The sequence below is a fragment of the Panthera onca genome, chromosome A3 (genome assembly GCF_046562875.1).
Source record: "Panthera onca isolate mPanOnc1 chromosome A3, mPanOnc1 haplotype 2, whole genome shotgun sequence".
In the NCBI taxonomy this organism is placed as follows: domain Eukaryota; kingdom Metazoa; phylum Chordata; class Mammalia; order Carnivora; family Felidae; genus Panthera; species Panthera onca.
Genome location: NC_138341.1, coordinates 20138738 through 20155997, shown reverse-complemented (window position 1 = coordinate 20155997; position 17260 = coordinate 20138738). Strand labels below are relative to the sequence as shown.

Genomic DNA, 17260 nt, shown 5'->3' with positions numbered 1-17260 from the left:
AAAGATGGCTGTTTAAGCACCAGGAAGCCCTCACCAAACATTGAATCTGCTGGTGTGACAATCTTGGATTTTTCAGACCCCAGAGCTGTAAGAAGTGAATGTTTGCTGTTTATCGGCCACCCAACCCATGGTACTTCGTCACCACAGCCCAATGGATTAAGATAAGGTTTGTCTGATGTTTCCTCAAGATTAGATTCAGGTGATGCATCTTGGGTTGGAATATCAAGAGAAATTGTGCCCTGTTGTTCTCACTGCATCCTGTTAGGTGGGATACCATTTCAGCTTGGCTCATTACTGATGATGTTAACTTTAATCACTTGATTCAAGGGATGCGTTTCAGGTTTTTCCATTGTAAAGTCACTCTTTTTCCCTTTGTAATTAGGCAGTATTTTGTTGGGAAGTACTTTGAGACTATGTAAATATCCCCTTCCTCATTAAACTTGCGGTGTATTCATTTATTTCTAGCAGTGTGGACTGATAGATTCCTATTTTATTCAGTGTTGCTATCATTGATTCTGATGCTCAAATTTTCCCACATCTTGCCAGCGGGAGTCCCTCCCCTGGATCCCATGATTCTGTGAGCACTCCCTTACTTTTTTTTTTTTTTTTTAATTTTTTTGCGCTTCCTTACTTTTAAGTGTGACGTGTTCTGGCCTCATCTCGCTCCTTGCTTGACCCATCTCGGGAATCTGCCATTTCTCCAAAAAAATTCAGTTCCTTTTAGTAAAGAATGGTATTTAGAAACTAAGATCTGGGCATGAGGTGTGCTCATTGCTATGGAGGTTTTAGTACTTGTAGGTGCTCTCAGTGAACAGAAAAATGGAAAATATAGGTAGATACACATACACACATGTGTATATATATATATGTATGTATATATGCATACATTTTACATCCATATTTATTTCCAGATCTGTCAACACACAGTGTGAGGCTCATGCTGGGGTGAGAGGTAGAGGCTGAGGAGTCTCCTGGGGGAAGGGGCTGAGCCAGCATCTCGAAACGGGGGAGGTTTATGACAGTTGCTGTGGGAAATCCAGTAAGAGGGTAGAAGACCTGAATAAAAGGACCGTGTATTGGCACACACAAAACCACACCGAATGAATTTGTGTCTTTCTGATTTTCTCTGTGAGTGAGAAGGATGACATTTTAAGGGTTACAAAGCATTTTCCTAGCCGCTCTTTGTATTTGTGCTTACGACTCCTGTGGGGGGCTGGCAAAGTGGTCCACCCAGTGCTTTGGGTCTTTGGGAGGGGGTGGCTAGTGGCTGGTCCATGGAATGCCCAGAAAATGAGCTGACTGGCCACTGGCTGAGGCCTTACGGAAGTGATCTCAAATTCCCAGAGCCAGGGATTGCTCAAGGTCTAAAGGAATCCCCAGGAAGCCATGATCGCGCCAAGAGGAAAGCTGGCCCTCCCCCAAAGAGACTTCCTCCCTGTAGGCCCTCCGGCCCAGCCATGGAGGACCATGAACCTCCATGAGATTCTCCCAGGACCCGCACCTGGATCCACTGTGGAGAAGTGGGTGTGGTGGAGGCCGCGGTCTGGCAACCCCTGAAGGCTCTTTCCCTTCTCCTCTTGCAAAGTCAGTCCTTACTGGGGATAATCTGTTTTCTGTCCGCCATCATAATTTCGGTGTTTTGGGTGGTTAAATTTGTAATTTAGCCACCGTTATAGAAAAGGAGCCACATCCAAACCTCATTGAGAGAAATGCACATTACTCAGAGATCCCGATTTTAGAGCTGGTCATGACTTGGACTATCTTCTTTTGGGAAGGAGATCAAGTGCATTTTTAGTTGTAGATGGCGTGGGTTCTTCATTTGAGGAGGAACATTTTAAAAATGTCTTTTTTATTGAGGTGAGATTCACATACCATCAATCATTGAAAAATGCACAATTCAGTGGCACGTTGATGTTGTATCATGTATATATGTATATACAACATGCGATGTTGTACAACCACTGCCTCAATCAGGTAGGCAGAGCATTTGGGAAGTGCTCACACGGGGAAAGAAGGATGCGTAACGTGTTTGTCCAGCCCCCTTCCTTGGGGGAACAGCTCTGCTCCTACTCCACGGGGTGCTGGCTGGATCCCTCGGCCCCAGCCACCGCCTGTCCTCACCTAGGGGGGTGGGCATGTGATTCATGCTATCCTACTGGCTGTAGAGCCGGGTTCGGGGTGGGCTTGTGACCAAAGCCGGAACAACCGGAGTAACCCTTGGAACTTGTCTGCTAGGCACGGCACCTTTAGTGAGGGTGGCGATGAAAACCAAAATGGGACAATTATGTGTCTCAGACCTTGAGGCTCGAGGTGGGGGAGGGGTCGTTTCTAAAGGACGGGGAGCTTTATGTCCTGGAAGCATTCGGGGGCTTCCTAAGGGAAAACGATGTTCTTCCCCTGGGATTCTAAGCTGGGAGGATGTATACCTGAGGCTGTTGGCTGCCATCTTGGGGTCTGTTTCGAGGAGGAGAGAAAGTGCCAAGGCAGTGGGGGAGCAGACAAGAGTGATGGAGACAGTGAGGCCTGGAGTTAACATTCGAGACCCTGGATTCACCTAGTCCTGAATCTCCAACCCTGGGTTTCCCAACTGTCTAAACTCTAAACTACTGAATCCCTTTGTTTGTTTAAACCAGTTTAGGCTGGGATTCTGTCCCGTGTGACTTGAGAGTCTTGACTAATATAACAACCCACATGGAAGGTAGGTGGAAGTGTCACCATTTGCTATAGATGAAGAACCTACGTGGATAGCGGTCCATGATGCAGCTCTCCTGGTGGGTGTGACGAGCGGTGAGTATTAAGATGGCCTGAGTGATGAGTCACTGTGGGGTTGAAACCACCGAGCGGGATGGAAGGTGAGCCGGGTCTGGACGTTAGGACGAGGTGCTGCAAAGGCAGGTGGAATGGTTTCGGAAGCCAACTGACGTGGAGGACATAAGGTCTACCGGGGTGCGGGGCCCAGGGTAGACTCTCATCTGAGTCAGACGTGTGGGAACCGAGTCTCACCCTCTAGAATCCCTGGGTGGAAGATGTTAGAGGAACATGTTGTCAGTGAAGGAGTTGGAAGGGCCCCTGCGGTAGTCATTGGTGCTGGTTGCTAAATACGTCTGATTCTCACTGCTTTAAGGTCTGTGGTAGTGATTACTTCCTGGATCCTGAGAGCTGAATGGAGCCGTATGACTGCTTCCAGCCAATGAGTGACAAATGGCTCTTGTCAGTGTGATACTCTCCAGTGCTCTCCTTGAGATGGTGACTCTTCCGTCAGCCAGGGTCCCAGAATATTCCACGGACTCTACCCTTCTGCAGACTTGCCACAGACACGTAACAGGAACGAGAAAAGAAACTTACGTGATTTTTTTTTTAAGTAATATATCTAATAGATTTAATTTATAGTTGTACCATGCTCAACTTTTGTATTGTGGTAAAATATGTATAACATAAAATTGCCATTTGAACGATCTTTAAGTGCACAGTTCAGAGGCATTAAGTACATTCGCATATTGTGCCACCATCACCCCCCTCCATCTCCAGGACTCTCCCCATCTTCCCAAACTGAAGCTCTGGACCCACGAACACTAACTCCCCACTCCTCCTCACCCAGCCACCCCGCCCCGCAGCCCCAACTTCCTGGCAACTACCATTCTGCTTTGTCTCTGTGACTTTGACCACTCTATGTACCTCACGTAAGTAGAATCGCACAATTTTTGTCCTTTGGTGTCTGGCTTATTTCACTTAGCATAATGTCTTCGTGGCTTATCCGTGTTGAACAGGTGTCAGAATTTCCTTCCTTCTTAAGGCTGCATAATATTCCACTGTATGTAGGTGGTACATTTACTTATCTATTCGTGAACATCTTCACCTTTGGGCTATTGTAAACAAGGCTGCTATGAACGCTGGTGTACAAATGTCTAGAAGAGTCTCTTTCACAGAAGGGGAATTGCTGGGTCATATGGTAATTCTAGGTTTAATTCGTGTGAGGAACCATCATGCTGTTTTCCATAGAACTTTTGTGATTTTAAATCACCAAAACTTGGGGTTGTTTGTTATCGCAGGATAACCTAGCATATCCTGACCCACACTGCCCCTCGCCCCGGATAATCTAGGATCAACCAGGGTTCTGCAGGCCACAGTGGAACAGACAGAAGTGAGGGGGTATAGGGGCCCAAAGGCTAACTCGATCTGAGCCAGACCCAGTGTGACATGGGGTGTGGACCAGTAGGGTTTGCCACAACTGATATGCCTCTTCTTGGGACCACCTGGAGGGTCCTTCTCATGCCAAAGACATCAGGGCCACACTCTGGAACCAACCCTGTAGCCACATGGTTGCTTCTCACTGGACACAAACCCCTTCTAACATAGTCAGCTTGGGCCTCTTGACCCCAGCACCACAGATATCCAAGGTCACACACATCATGGGCTCCATCATTATGGATTCCATCATAAATAGTACTAATCAGCAGAAACTTATATTTGCCCTTCTAGATCCTGAGGATTTCAGCTTGTGAAGAGTAACTATAATGTGTTAAAAGTATGGTGTGGTGATCTCAGAGTCAGATGAACCAGGCTTTGAATCCTGATTCTGCGGCTTCCCGACTGCATGGCTTTGACTAAGCCTCAGTTTCTTCATTCGTAGAGTGAGGATAATAGAAACTACCACACAGAGTTGGCAAGGGCTAAGGGAAATGTGCCAAGTCTGGTGCCTGGTGTACAGGACATGCTCGGTAAACAGTCGCTATATGGGGGCACTATTCCGTAAGCCTTTGAGGAGGGGAGAGGTATGGTGCCATCTTTCTAAACATGGTTTTCCCCTTCGCCAAGCTTTAGACTATTTGTGGATGCCCGCCTTGACGTGGAAAGCAAAGTGGCAAGGAGCTTGCAATGTGCACCTTCATTCAACCGATGTTTATTGAGAACCTACTGGGTGCCAAGTGCTGGGCTACATATGTGGTTCCTATCCTCATGGAGGAAACAGTACAAGTTTCTAGAACTGGCCAGCTGGAGTCCATGCATACAGGGCCTGCCATCAGTGGCATGGGGGCGGGGGGACACTTGAGTGAGGCCAAGACAACTGTGTGGAGAGTGGCCTCTGACCTTGACGCTGGGGAGTGGGGGAAGTGTACAGGATCTGGAAGCATTACAGAGCTTCCAGAAGGAAAACCTCTTGGATGAAAGTTCAGCTCTGTGTCTCAAAGAGTTAGGTAACTATCTGTTCCTGTGCCCTCCACGGGGTGAAGCTGGTGGGGGAGAAGGGAAAAGTAGGACTGGTTTCAGCAGCGAGGGCCTGAGTGCCCATTTTCAGTAGCCCCCACCCACAAGTGGGAGGGTGGGTGCCTCGGGAAGGGAGCACTCCATGTCCCGGGTGAGGGAACTCAGGGCACTGCCATGTAGCTGAAGTGCTAGGTGAAATGGGGGTGCACAGTGGAAGGGGCTGATGGAGGTACAGGCAGAAGTGGAGAGCCAGTCTGGGGGGACTGGGGGCCCGGCACCAAGCCTTAGAGGTAGCGATGAACAGAGGGTGGCTGTGCTGATGGAAGTAGACAGAGATGCCCCAAGTCAGAAACCAGGAGCGGGAGAACTCTCTGGGAAATGAGAACAACCCCCGCAGGGAAGGGGTGAGTAAGCGTGAGGGTGGAGTGTAGGTGTGCACAGAATCTTAGAGCTGGAAGGGATCTTCAATGTCATTTAGTTCAACCTCCCACCCCACGAAGTCTTTCAGTCTTCCACTGTCCAATTGAGGGCACTCAACTCTACTTGGACGCGTCAAGGTACGGGGAGCTCACTCCCTTTAAGGGGACTCATCCTATAGAGGTGCCCGAGCCTCTAGGACGGCCTGGATGGACCTGGCGCCCCGACCTTGGCCCTGTTGAGTGGGCTGGCCTCCACTCGGCGGCGGCACCTGGCGGGGGTGGCGGGTCGGGTGGGGATTGCTGTGCGGATGGGCCGGCGCTGCTGTCCCCAGCCCCAGTGCTGAGGCAGGCAGAGTGCAGTGGGCTCTGGTGGAGGTCGGGAGAACTGCAGGGTGAAGGCCGCCGGGGGCTCCACGGGCTGCTGGGGGGGAGGCACTGACACCGGCCCAGGGAGAGGAGGGGCCGCTGTCCCTGCGGCCAGTGCTGGATGCGGGGACCCAGCGCAGAGGCAGCGCCAGGTAGCGGGGCACCCCGCGGGGGGAGGGCTGCAGCAAGGCCCCCGGCGGAGTGGCCCGGAGAGCGGCGGAAGCTAGGTGCCCAGGCCCAGCGCAGGGTCGGGGCGCTGCGGGGTCTGGCCCTCCGTCTCGCAGCGTGCGGGGACTCCCGGCGGGGCCGCAGAGGCCGGGAAGTCGGGCCGAGGGCGCTAGGACCGGCCGCGCGCCCAGGCCGCTACCGCCGCGGCGCCCCGGGGCCCCCCAGTCGGCGCTGCCTCCCGGGCCGGCTCCGCAGCGCCGGGGCCGGGGCCAGCGCGGCCGCGGGGGGCGAGCAGCGGGCGGAGGCCTGGGCCCGCGGGCGGCCGGAGGGAGGGAAGGAGGAAGGCGGAGAGAAGGGGTGGGAGGGGGGGGACCCGGCAGAGGAGGCGGAGAGAGGGAGCGCGACAGCGAGAGCGGAGGGAGGGAGCGAGCGAGGCAGGCGGGCCGGGAGGGAGGGAGGGCGCGCGGGCGGCGGCGGCGGCGGCGAGAGCAGAGGACGAGCCGGGACGCGGCGCCGCGGCACCAGGGCGCGCAGCCGGGCCGGCCCGACCCCACCGGCCACACGGTAATGAGCGCCGCTGCTGGCGGCCCGGGAGGCCGGCCCGGAGGCGGGCGGAGAGGAGGGGAGGCCGGGCGGGGGGCACGGCGGCGGGCAGTGCCCGGCTTGGGGCACGCTCCCGGACCCCTGCAACTCGGCGCCGGGCGCTCGCGGGGCCAGGGCTGCGGGAGGGGACGGCGGGCCGGGCTGGCCAGGGCGGCGCGGGGGATTTGAGGGTTTGTTTATGTCCCCGCGGGCTCGGCAGGCGCCCCCTCCCGTCCCGCCCGCTCCCGGCGCGGAGCCCCCTCCCCGCCCCCGCCCGGCTCCGGGCTCAAGTTCAAGTCTATACAATGCCGCGGGGGGCCCCCTCCACCGCCGGCCTCAGCCGCGGTGCCCGGTTCGGCGCTGCCGCAGGGGCCCCGGCCTGGCCGCCCCCGCCTTCCGGGCCCTGCCCCCGCCCCGGGGCCCCGCCTGGGGCCTGCGGCCGGGGCGCTGGAGGGCGCGGACCCCGACCCGGAATGATCGGCTCCCGCCGCGGCCCGCAGGGAGCGGGGGAGGGGGCGGGGGCCGGGCCCCGCGCAGGCTCCGCGGCGGCGGCAGAAAATGGCAGCCTGGCACGACCCGGCCCCCCGCCCCTCCCCCCGGCTCCCGGCCCTCCTCGGCCCGGCGGGGCGGGGGACCCGGGAGGCCCCCGGGGGCGGGCCGAGGGGTGATCCGGGGGCCGGGCCGAGGAGCGCTGCGCTGCGATCCTCCTCCGGCCACCTGTGGCTGGGGGTGCGGGGTGCCAGCGGATCTGGGAGGGGCGGCGGGGGTGGGGAGAGTGCCACTCGGGGGGCACACCTCCCCGCGGAGGGCCAGGCGGCGCGCGGGGGGGACGTCGTGCCTGGCTCCTCCCTGCCCCCGCCGCGGGCCGTGGGAGCCGGGGCGGCGGCGGCGGCGGCGGCGGCGGCGGCGGCGGCGGCGGTGGCGGCGGCGCCGCAGTGTGGGGGCGGGGCGGGGGCGGGCGAAGATCCCGGGCCCGGGCCGCTGGGGCCGGAAAACGCGGGGATGGGAGCTGCGGGCCGGGGCCGGGAGCGGCGCGGGTGGGGGCGCCCAGGGTCGCCCCCTGCAGCAGCACCCCCAGTCGCACACACTCACACGCACGCGGGCACACTCACGCACACGCACCCCCGCTGGGCCGGTGCAGACGTGTCCTTGAAAGCTTCGCATCTGCACAGTGAAGGACGAGGCCTCGCAGAGGCTGCCGAGCGGGGTCTTCGGCCCCGCGCCCCGGGAGACCCCGAGCTTCGGAGCCGCAGGCGGCCGCGGTCCGTGTCCCGCCCTCACCCCGGCTCCCCTCCCCCAGGCCGCCCTGCCCTCCCTCCCCCTCGGCGCGGACCGAGCTGGCGTGGGTCCAGGGCCCGCCCCCGGCCTCCCCCAGCCCCCCATCGCTGGGGCCCGCGGCCCTCGGGCTGCCAAACTGCATTTCGCTTTCCTGGAACCTCCCTTCTTGGGGGCACCCACTTCCCTCACTCCCCCCTCTGTGATTTCCCACTTTTCTCTCCATCCCCAATGTCCTTCCACCTCTCTCTACTGCAAAGCCAGTTGAGTAGGTGTTGCTGCCCTGGAAGGGGGCCGGGGGGGCTCGCTCAGTCTCATTGGCTTTCTTCCCCCACCCCCCCACCCCCGGCTCATGAGGGGAGCCCCCTGTGGCTGCACCTTGACCCAAGATGGCGTCCAGCACCCAGCTGGGCAGCCCCGGCCTGAGGGCGGGGGGAGGAAGGGCCGGGCCCCAGAGCCACGCCACGCGCCCCCTCCCAAACCAGCAGGGACAGGAGCCTGGGCGAGAAGCGCCCTCTGCCCTGTGACCCAGCTTGCCCCCCTCGCAGCCTTGCCCAGAGACTGCCATCAGCATCCCCGCGGGACTGTTCAGTCTTCATGTTTCACCCTGGGCTTGCCAGCGGCTGAACCGGCCTCCGGCCTCCTGGGCGGGCGGGCTGCGAAGGGATCCTGGGATCAGGTGCTGCTCTGCTGTGCCTCCTCCCTTCCAGGCAGATGTGACAGCTGCAGCCAGGGAAGCTTTTCTCCTTAGGCGTTGCTGGAGTGTTAGGACTGGCCTGTGGGATTTGGGGAGCCCAGCTGTCAGGCGGAGGGACCCTCTTTGGGCTGTCTTCTCTGCTGGCAGGGGCTATCTTCTGGTGGTTGAGTAAACCCCCCGGGGTTTGGAGACTTGGGTTGTCAGGAGGGAGTCCCTGCTAGGTTTCTGGGGTAAGGTGGTCCTGCTCTGCCTCCGGGTCCCGTTGAGCCCCCGGTTGAGCTGTTTGACAGGCAACTGTGTGAAAGTGTGAGTCTGCGTGTGTGTGTGTGTGTGTGTGTGTGTGTGTGTGTGTGCGCATGTGAGTGCATGCGCTGCACCCAGGCAGGGGCCCACAAACTTGTGCGGCGAGTCTGGCACCTGCCTGACTGCCTCCCTTCCCGGGCCCCACTTCTTTGGGCCCTGGCTCCCTCTCTGCACTCTTGTCCAGCTGCTTGGTGCTTGTCTTCAGCTACTCCTCAAAGCTCAGGCTGACCGAGGCTCTCCTCGTTTTCCATCCCTGGCGTGGGGTCTGCAATGAGAGGTCGGCCTTAGGAAGGTGAATTCCTAATTCCTTCTAGATTCCCTGAGTGCCGGGTGCACAGTGCAAGGACTGCCCACCCCCACCCCCCCAACCCCAGCACTGGAGAAGACGACCGGACTGTGGCCATCTGTCAGGGTGTCTGCGGACAGGATTCCTCTGTGGGGTGGGGGTTGGACTGGAGCTTGGAGGTCCATTCCAACTTTGAAATTCTATGGCTCTGATTCTAGTGGTGGAATTTCAGACCCAGGAATGGGGGCGGGGTGGTCTGTTTTCACCACATGGCGGTAATCCGGAAAGGCTTCCAAGGAGAGGAGGTCTGAGAGAGCAAGGCCTCCTGGGGGATGGGCCTTTGAAAGGAGAAGGTGGTGTGAGGGGTGGGGGCCCTGCAGGGAGACAGGTTTGTCACAGGTGACTCCACAGAGGCTGTAAAAATGCAGCCTCCAGTTAAACCTTCACACGTGTGTGATTTACGTGTAAATCTGTGTGTGTACATAATTTCTGAGGGTTTTGTTTTGCTCTGAGTCCAATTCACAGTATGCCGACTCCCTTGTGGGTATTTTCCTATCACAGTCACACACATCACTGCTGATGGTCCTCTGAAAAAGGCCACAAGGGAGACAGGACTTACAAAATACTTGCCCAGGGTGACCTGGCCCCTGGGGAACTTACACTGTCCCCCGCTCCAGCTCTCCGGGGCTGCTGCTCTGGGTGACCGTCTCTCCCGTAAGCCTGTGATCTCCACAGGACAAGGACCTTGACTCGGCTGCCTCTGGGTCCCCCATCAGACATTTAGTGGGGCCTCCATGGGTGTCTGCTGAATGGCGGGGGAGTTTGCTACACATCTGTGTTTTTGGTCCCTGTCCTCTCCCTAGCCGTGGCCAGGCAAGGCTGCGTTTGTTGGAAGCACAGAAGAGCTTCCTCAGATCAGTCTCACTGGCTCCTGAACGAACGGGTCAGTTAAGAATAGACCACCCACTCCCCATCCTTGGGCCTGAAATGTTACCATTAGAATACGAGCCTTACAGTTTAGGGTTGAAAGAGAACTTGAAGCTCTGAGAACACTTAGAGCTGAGTTGGGGGCTGTCTGCGTGTGGGGCCTGGCTGGGCTTGGAAGTGCTACCCTGAGCCTGAGGCCAGAAGAGCCAATAATGGCCTGTCACGTGCTCCTGCTCCTTTCCTTCGTCACTTCCTGCTGCCTGTAGGGGCCTGGGGACCCTGACTCGGGTGTCCGGCGCCCTTGGGGATTGTTTCCACTTCCATTTTGGTATCTAACGGTGGAGTCAGTCAGGAGTCTGCCTCCACCTGCCCTTTGAGGCTGGGCATCTCTATGGGCCTGAGTTTGGCCGCTCCTGGGGGCTTTCATGATAAACTAAGGTGCCAGATTCCGTTCCCTGCAAATCTTGAGGGCTTGTTTTTAGTCCTTTCTCTCCTTGACTGTTTTTCCCTAAAACAAAACAAAACAAAATAACAAATCTGAGGCTCATGAAGTGTCACAGGTGTGTGTGTGTGTGTGTGTGTGTGTGTGTGTGTGTGTGTTCAAGCCTGCTTCCACTTGGCTGAGTGTTCTGGGCAAGACAGGGTGTGGTGCACGTGTGTCTGTCTGTGTGTACTTCTGTGTACACGGTGTGCAGCCGCGTGGGGAGGGATATGACTTGCTTAGACATGAGCCTGTTTCGAGGCAGCCGAAGTGAGGCCCCCCCCCCCCCCCCCCGAGACAGCCGCTTCCCTGCTGTGAGATCTGGGGCAGCTAACTTAATTTCTCTGTGCCTCAGTTTCCTCACCTGTAACGCGGAAATGAGACGAGGCTCTCGTCAAGGTGGTGGTGAGGATTCCAGGAGAGAGAGTGCACTGCCTTAGCAGAGAGCCAGGGCTCAGTGTTAGGCAGCTGTGACTGTCTTCATCACGTGGGCAGCTTGGGTTGGACCGGCGCTGCAAAGCGCTCTGGGAAGCCTTGTCCACCCTCCTCTTTTGCCTCTTTTGCAAAATCTTGGACAAAGGAGGAACGTGCTGATTCTGATTGGATAATCTTCAGAGGTGGAGGCCCCTCTGTGCCACTTAGCTGTCTGTTCCTGAGTGTAATGGATCCCATTGTCAACAGGTTGTCTTTGTACCCACCTTCGATCCCTCACGCTGCAGTTCCAGGCTTTATTCTCAGCCTGTCTTCAGTGGCCCATGTGTGTTTGCTGAGCATTTCCCGTGGGCAAGGCCCTGGGCTAGGATTTGAGGAGACAACAGAGTGAGTTTACGATGAGCCCAACTAATTAATGACCACAGACCGAGGTCACAGGAGAGGGAGAAATAAAGTGCTCAAAGGACGGTGAAGTCACAACCATCTGAGGTCGTCTGGGAAGGCTTCCTGGGGGTGGCGCCTGAGAGGGGCCTCAAAGCACTGAGGTGGGGTTTCCAGGCTGAGGGGAGGAAGCCAGGCTGCTGGGGGGGGGGGGGGGCGGCGGTTGGGGTGGCTGGAGTGTAGAAGAGCCGCTGGGATGTGGGATAGGCCTTGGCTGTGCTGGGAGCCAGACGGAGACCCCATATTGATTTGAGGAGAGCGGCCCCTGTGCTCTAACGCCTGCGTGGCCTGTGGACAATGGCTTTGAACTACCCTGCTTATAGTGGCTTTGCAAGGTGGGGTGGGGAGAAGACAGGGACAGAAGGGAGGGCAGGGAAGGGGCCAGCTGATTTCATTTGGTATAGGCTCTTAATGATTTCTTTATATTCCAGAGACTAGCACTTAAGAGCTCAGACTTGGAGGGAAACAGCATATTTAAATCACACTAACCCCAGGGGGGCTGTGGCCATTAAGGGAAACACCAGTTGGGGTAAGGATTACATGCCAGTGACAGCAACCATGGTATGAATGGGGAGGAGGGGGGGGGGTCCCTTGCTTGGCCTCCCATGGCTTCCCCTAACCCAAGCTGAGGTGCCCTGGCATCCAGAACATTCCTGCAAGGGGCTGTGAGTAGGAAGGGGATGGGGGCAGGAGAGGCTGACTCTGCCCTTCCCTCCAGTCTCCCTCCCCCACACGCAGCAGAACTGAGAGCCCAAAGCCCCCAGCTGGGGGTGAGGGTGGGCGTGAGTGGGATATGACCAAGGTGTGGCTGCAGGTGCCTGGCAGCCCCCAGCAAGGACAGCCAGTGCTCAGGGCCCTCCAGGCCACGTCTCCCTTGCTGATCACATCAAGCCAGGCCTGTCTGGAGGACAGCGACAGGGGGAGGAGGTGCAGACGTCTGGGGCTTTCCTAACTGAATCCCAGTAGGGAGTGGAATTTTTTTCAACCATAGCTCAGCATTGTCCACTCCCATCCTGCTGTGGTCCCCTCTGACCCCTAAGGCTTCCCAGCCTTATTTACTTCTATAACCAGTTTCCTATTTTCTCTTTCCTGCGGTCATGGCCCTGCTCACTGTCATCCCTATTGATCTTTCCTCTCTGTTTCCGTTTCAAATGTCAAGGTCATTTTTATTCTGAGCCAGTTGTTAGCTGCCCTGTCTGGGTGCACCGAGGGGACGGAGGACCGTCTGTCTCTGCTAGTAAGCAGAAGGTCGGAACTTGGGTGTCCTGACTCCCAGTCTAGTACTCTGCCTGCTTGGCTGTGTGGATGGATCTGGGCTTTGGTGCAGATGTTCCGGACCTAACAGATCGTCTAGATCCCTGTGTTTCAGTGGTGCTTACTTGAACAGGTGAAAGATGCTCAGAGGGGACATTATGGGACAATGGGGTCAGATCTATGGTTTACTGAGCCCTAGACTGGACGTGGGCCATGTCATGGTGACTGTTTGGGAATGCTGGGGCTTGGGGCTCTGGAAGTGTGCCCCCCCCCTCAGAGGTTCCCCAGAGGACCCTGAGAGGGGCCGGGGAGGGCACCCAGGCCTGTGCCTGGCGGGTGAGATCCTCTAACACTCCAGCAAACGGTACCTGTCGGGCAGGGACTTCTTGAGGGAACGGTCCTGTGTGATTAATTTTAGAAATCCTGGAAAGGTAAATACATTTGTGGATAAAGGGGAATCTAAATAGACCTAAGTCTTTGAAATGACTTCGTAGCATGTCTACTCTGATGTGTTAAATGTCCGTGATACGGTGCTGGGTTACCCGCAAAAGCAGGGTGCAGAGTGTGATCTTGTTTTTGTAAAATCCCTTAAAAGAAATACAAATATACGTGGACAGAAAAAGTTGCTCTGGAAGGACACACAGCAGACCTGTCAACAGAGACTTTGCCTTTTTTGCTTTATATGCTTTATACGTCTTTTGTAATCTTTGGAAAAATGTAAACACACGTGTGTTGCTTTCTTAATGACAACAACAAAAATAAATAAAAGCACACTTTTGAAAGCTTCTGGAAGAATATGAAAAAAATTGAGTCGTGCCAGGGCTGGGAGAATGGCTTTTTTTTTTTTTTTTTTTTTTTTTTTTTGGTAATGGATAAGATACGGGCTTGGAGACTGACAGCAAAGGGTAGAGCCACTCAGGTACCTGTCTTTTCTGGAAAGGTTGCAGGAAGAAATATTGCAGACGCTCTAGGCAAAGGCCTGGGCTAACAGGGATTGGGTGAGAGTGGAAAATAGGCAGCTGGCTGAACTCTTGGTCCATGCCAGGGCCAGTGGCCTGAGTTAGTTTTCTAGGGTGGTGACTAGAACTCTCAGTTCACCCAGGATGGCACACAAGTCATCGAAGATCTTCACAGAAGGCTTCGATCTGGTGGCTGTTGTGGCCCAAATGGTCCTCTGGGAACCAGAGGTATAACCAGGCCCTGGTCCCAGTACGGAGCTCAGGGGATCCAGCCCTGGCATAGCATGGACAGCATGGGGAGCCGCACACAGGGAGGACAAAATAGGGCTTCAGGAGACCCCCAAGAGGGATGGAGGGGGTTCTGGAGAACTCATCCAGCATGTGCCCAGCTCTGTGATCTGGAGGCCCATGAGTGGGTGGCAGTGACCCCGGTGATGGGGTGGAGAGGTGAGGAACGGCAGGTACAAATTCCTCGGCCTGTTGCTTGGCAACAGCACCCACCTTCCCCTTCCACAGCCTCCTCCTCCGGCCCTACCCCTGCACCCATGGGTGCCCTCTTGGAGTTCGCTTTCCACTCTGAGGCTGCCCCTGTTTAACGTGACTTGAGAAAGGGTATGCGGCCTTGTTTGTCTCTGCCCCCCCCCCCCCCCCGGATTAAGGCAGGAAGATAAATACGGTAACGTGTGCTGCAAGCAGGCACAGAATGTGTCCCTCTGCTGCACCCCCCGCCCCTCAGCCCCAGGCTGGTAGGGGGACGGATGTGCTGGGCAAAGCAGAGCCCTGGCAGGCAGGGGGCGGGGGCACACCTTGAGCATCTCAGCCCCGCTACCACTCACTCACCGCGGGCCCTAATGTCTCTGTGCCGCAGGCCCTGCATCTGTGAGCCGCAGGGAGAATAGCCTGCCCACCTTCCCGGGGTTGCCCGCGTCGAATGAGATACTGTATGAAAACCAGCTGGCGCTGTCCCCGACACGCTGTAGGTGGTGAGGAGATGTGCGTTCCTTTGTTTTAAGTGGGGTCATGACAGGGCTGCATGAGGGTGACGGTGGGCACCGGGTGAGATGACCCCCGTGAAGGCCTTGTTGCTCTGTACGACCCTACAGATGTCTGTCGTTCTCGCTGTCGGGGTTTCAGGGCCTCCTGTGGGAAGCTAAGATTCAGCTGGGTGGTTGATCTGTGAGCCCTCTGGCCCTGGCCGCCTGATCTCTGGGCCTTTCATCTGGATGCGCTAACTTCAGTCTTGTCGGAGTCCGTGCCCGCTGGGGACCTCGAAGGGCCCCTAAGCCCTGGGCCTCTCTCTCTCCCTGCCCTCTAGTCTCTTTGGGCCCAGAGCAGGCAGTGACCTCTCTGCCGGGTTCTGGCCCTGCCCCCTGGCCTGGAGGCGTGGGAGGCTCTAGACCACAGCGGGCTGGCAGCTGGGACCCAGCGCTGGTTCCTAATGGTTTCATGTCCAGCAACAATGGTGGTGCCTATTGCCATCCTCTGTCCGGGCCTGGTTCCCCCCGCCCATCTGCTGGTGGCCTGAGGGCCTGCCTAGTACTGGAGGCTCAGCTGGGAAGCCCAGTGGGGCCGGGCCGTTGCTTCTGTGTTTTTTCTGTCAACACCCTCCACACAGCCTGGACTCCGAGAGAGCCGGGGTTCAGCAGAGTGAGATGCCAGGGCCCCGCCTTGGCAGGTCTGGCAGCTCTCGAGTTTTCTGTCCAGAGGTCCTTTGCTTCAGATCCTCAAGTCACGTTCATCTATTCATTTATTAAAGACCTACTACGTGCCAGGCACTGGCCACAAAGATGAGAGAGGCTGAGCCGGTCCCTGTGGGCTGAGCCCACAGTAGGTGAATCTGACCAGGATGATGATTATTATCTGGCAGGGGAGTGGAGGAGTGGAGAGAGCTCCGGATACCACAGGGGCTCAGACGTCTCATTAGAAGGGGAGAGAAAAACAGCAAAGGCTTTTTTTTTTTTAATTTTTTAATTGAAATTTAGTTGACCTATAATATTAGATTAGTTTCAGGTGTACAACATAGCGATACGACAATGACAGACATTATGAAGTGCTCATCAGGATACTGTTCTAAAGGACGTGATGCTTGAGCTGAGTGTCAAAGGGCAGGGAGCGGTCAGCCAGGGGGTCAAGGGCATTTTCTGACGTCACGGGATGTGAGGAATGGTGGGATGCGGGGTGGAGCTGGACCACGGAAGGCTGGGGTGTTATCCTCTGGCAGATGTCGAGCTTGGAGTAACATGTCCACGTTTATACCCGAGCGGGGGGGTCCAGGGGCCTCGAGGCAGAGAGACTGGACAGAAGGAGGGGGGCAGGGAGCCTAGTCAGAAGGGGAGTGGCAGTGCGGGCATGGAGGTGGGGCTAGAGGCTGGGCAGTGTCACCTGGCCAGCTGTGTGGGGGGAGGCTACAGCCACTGAGAGGGCACCGGTGGGGGGAGCCTGGGGGAGCCCTGCGGAGGCTTCCCATGGGGGACAGGACTGGGGCTGGAGGGAGGGACAGGGCCCAGCATGATGGATTAGAAGGGCCGGCACATTTTCTTCCGTAGCTGGTAGCAACTTCTGTAGACTTTTCGGAGGGAAGTAACTGGGGGCTACTGATGTTTGAGGGCCTGAGCCGGACCTTGCTCGTCTCAGGAGCCCCCTCAGAAGATGAGCCTTAATGCCTAGGCTCTGTCCCCGGGCTCCCTGGCTGCAGGGCCCCAGGGTGAGTCCCTTCACCCTGGAAAATGGTACGCGAATTGCAGAGTTGGCGTCCACCCTTCCCTTTAAGGCAGGGCTGCCGAGATAGGTGGGGATAAGCCGGGGACAGCAGTTTGGAGAAGCAAACGAGAAACAAACAAAAACCATTTCTCTAAGATAGAAATGAATCTGCCTGTCGCAGGAAGGGCCATTTCCAAAGACCTTCCAGCAAAATGACGTGAGCTGAGTTAGCACCACTGAGACGAGAGGCAGCGTGGCATCGTGCCAGGGCCAGCAGACCCGGTGCTGGACAGACAGGGGTCTCAGCTTGGCCCTGCCACCTCCTAGCCGCGTGCTTGGGCAGATCACTCCATGCTTCTCAGTCTCGGTTTTGCCATCTGCAAAGTGGAGACAACCTCACAGGCTTGTGTTTGCTTCTTTGAAACGCTGCTTCTTGCGCTAACCCTGGATATTTGATGTCACTCGTCACACATTTTATGTCACTCGTCTTTGAAAAGAATCCTTATGCAGTTGGCCTCACAGGTGTTCGAGAATTAACATTCAGCTGCGCGTGTTCCCTTCTGGTGCTGTGGAGGCACACACGTGCGCACCCCTTCCTTCCCTCTCTCAGCGGCTGAGTTACTTCTTGCGCTTTGCCTCCAGGAGGCCCGTGTCACCTGCCCGCAGTCAGTTTTGAGGAGTTCCCTGTCCTGGGAAGGTCCACGTATCACGTTCCATTGACTCTCCTGTTTCTCGAGCCTGGGTCACCCCACTGTATTTGAAGAG

At 56.9% G+C, this 17260-nt stretch overlaps 1 protein-coding gene across 2 annotated transcripts in view; it reads left to right on the top strand.

Annotated features, from left to right (window-relative positions):
- Positions 1 to 5995: 5995 nt before the first annotated feature.
- Positions 5996 to 17260, top strand: part of DNMT3A (DNA methyltransferase 3 alpha) — a 105217-nt gene continuing 93952 nt past the window's right edge. Inside the window, exon 1 of one of the 2 annotated variants that reach the window (XM_081795185.1) lies at positions 5996 to 6142. The gene's annotated coding sequence lies outside the window, so the exon portion shown is untranslated. Of the gene's footprint in view, positions 6143 to 6557; positions 6723 to 17260 lie in introns of those variants that run through there. The other variant, XM_060650134.3, reaches the window with a different exon arrangement.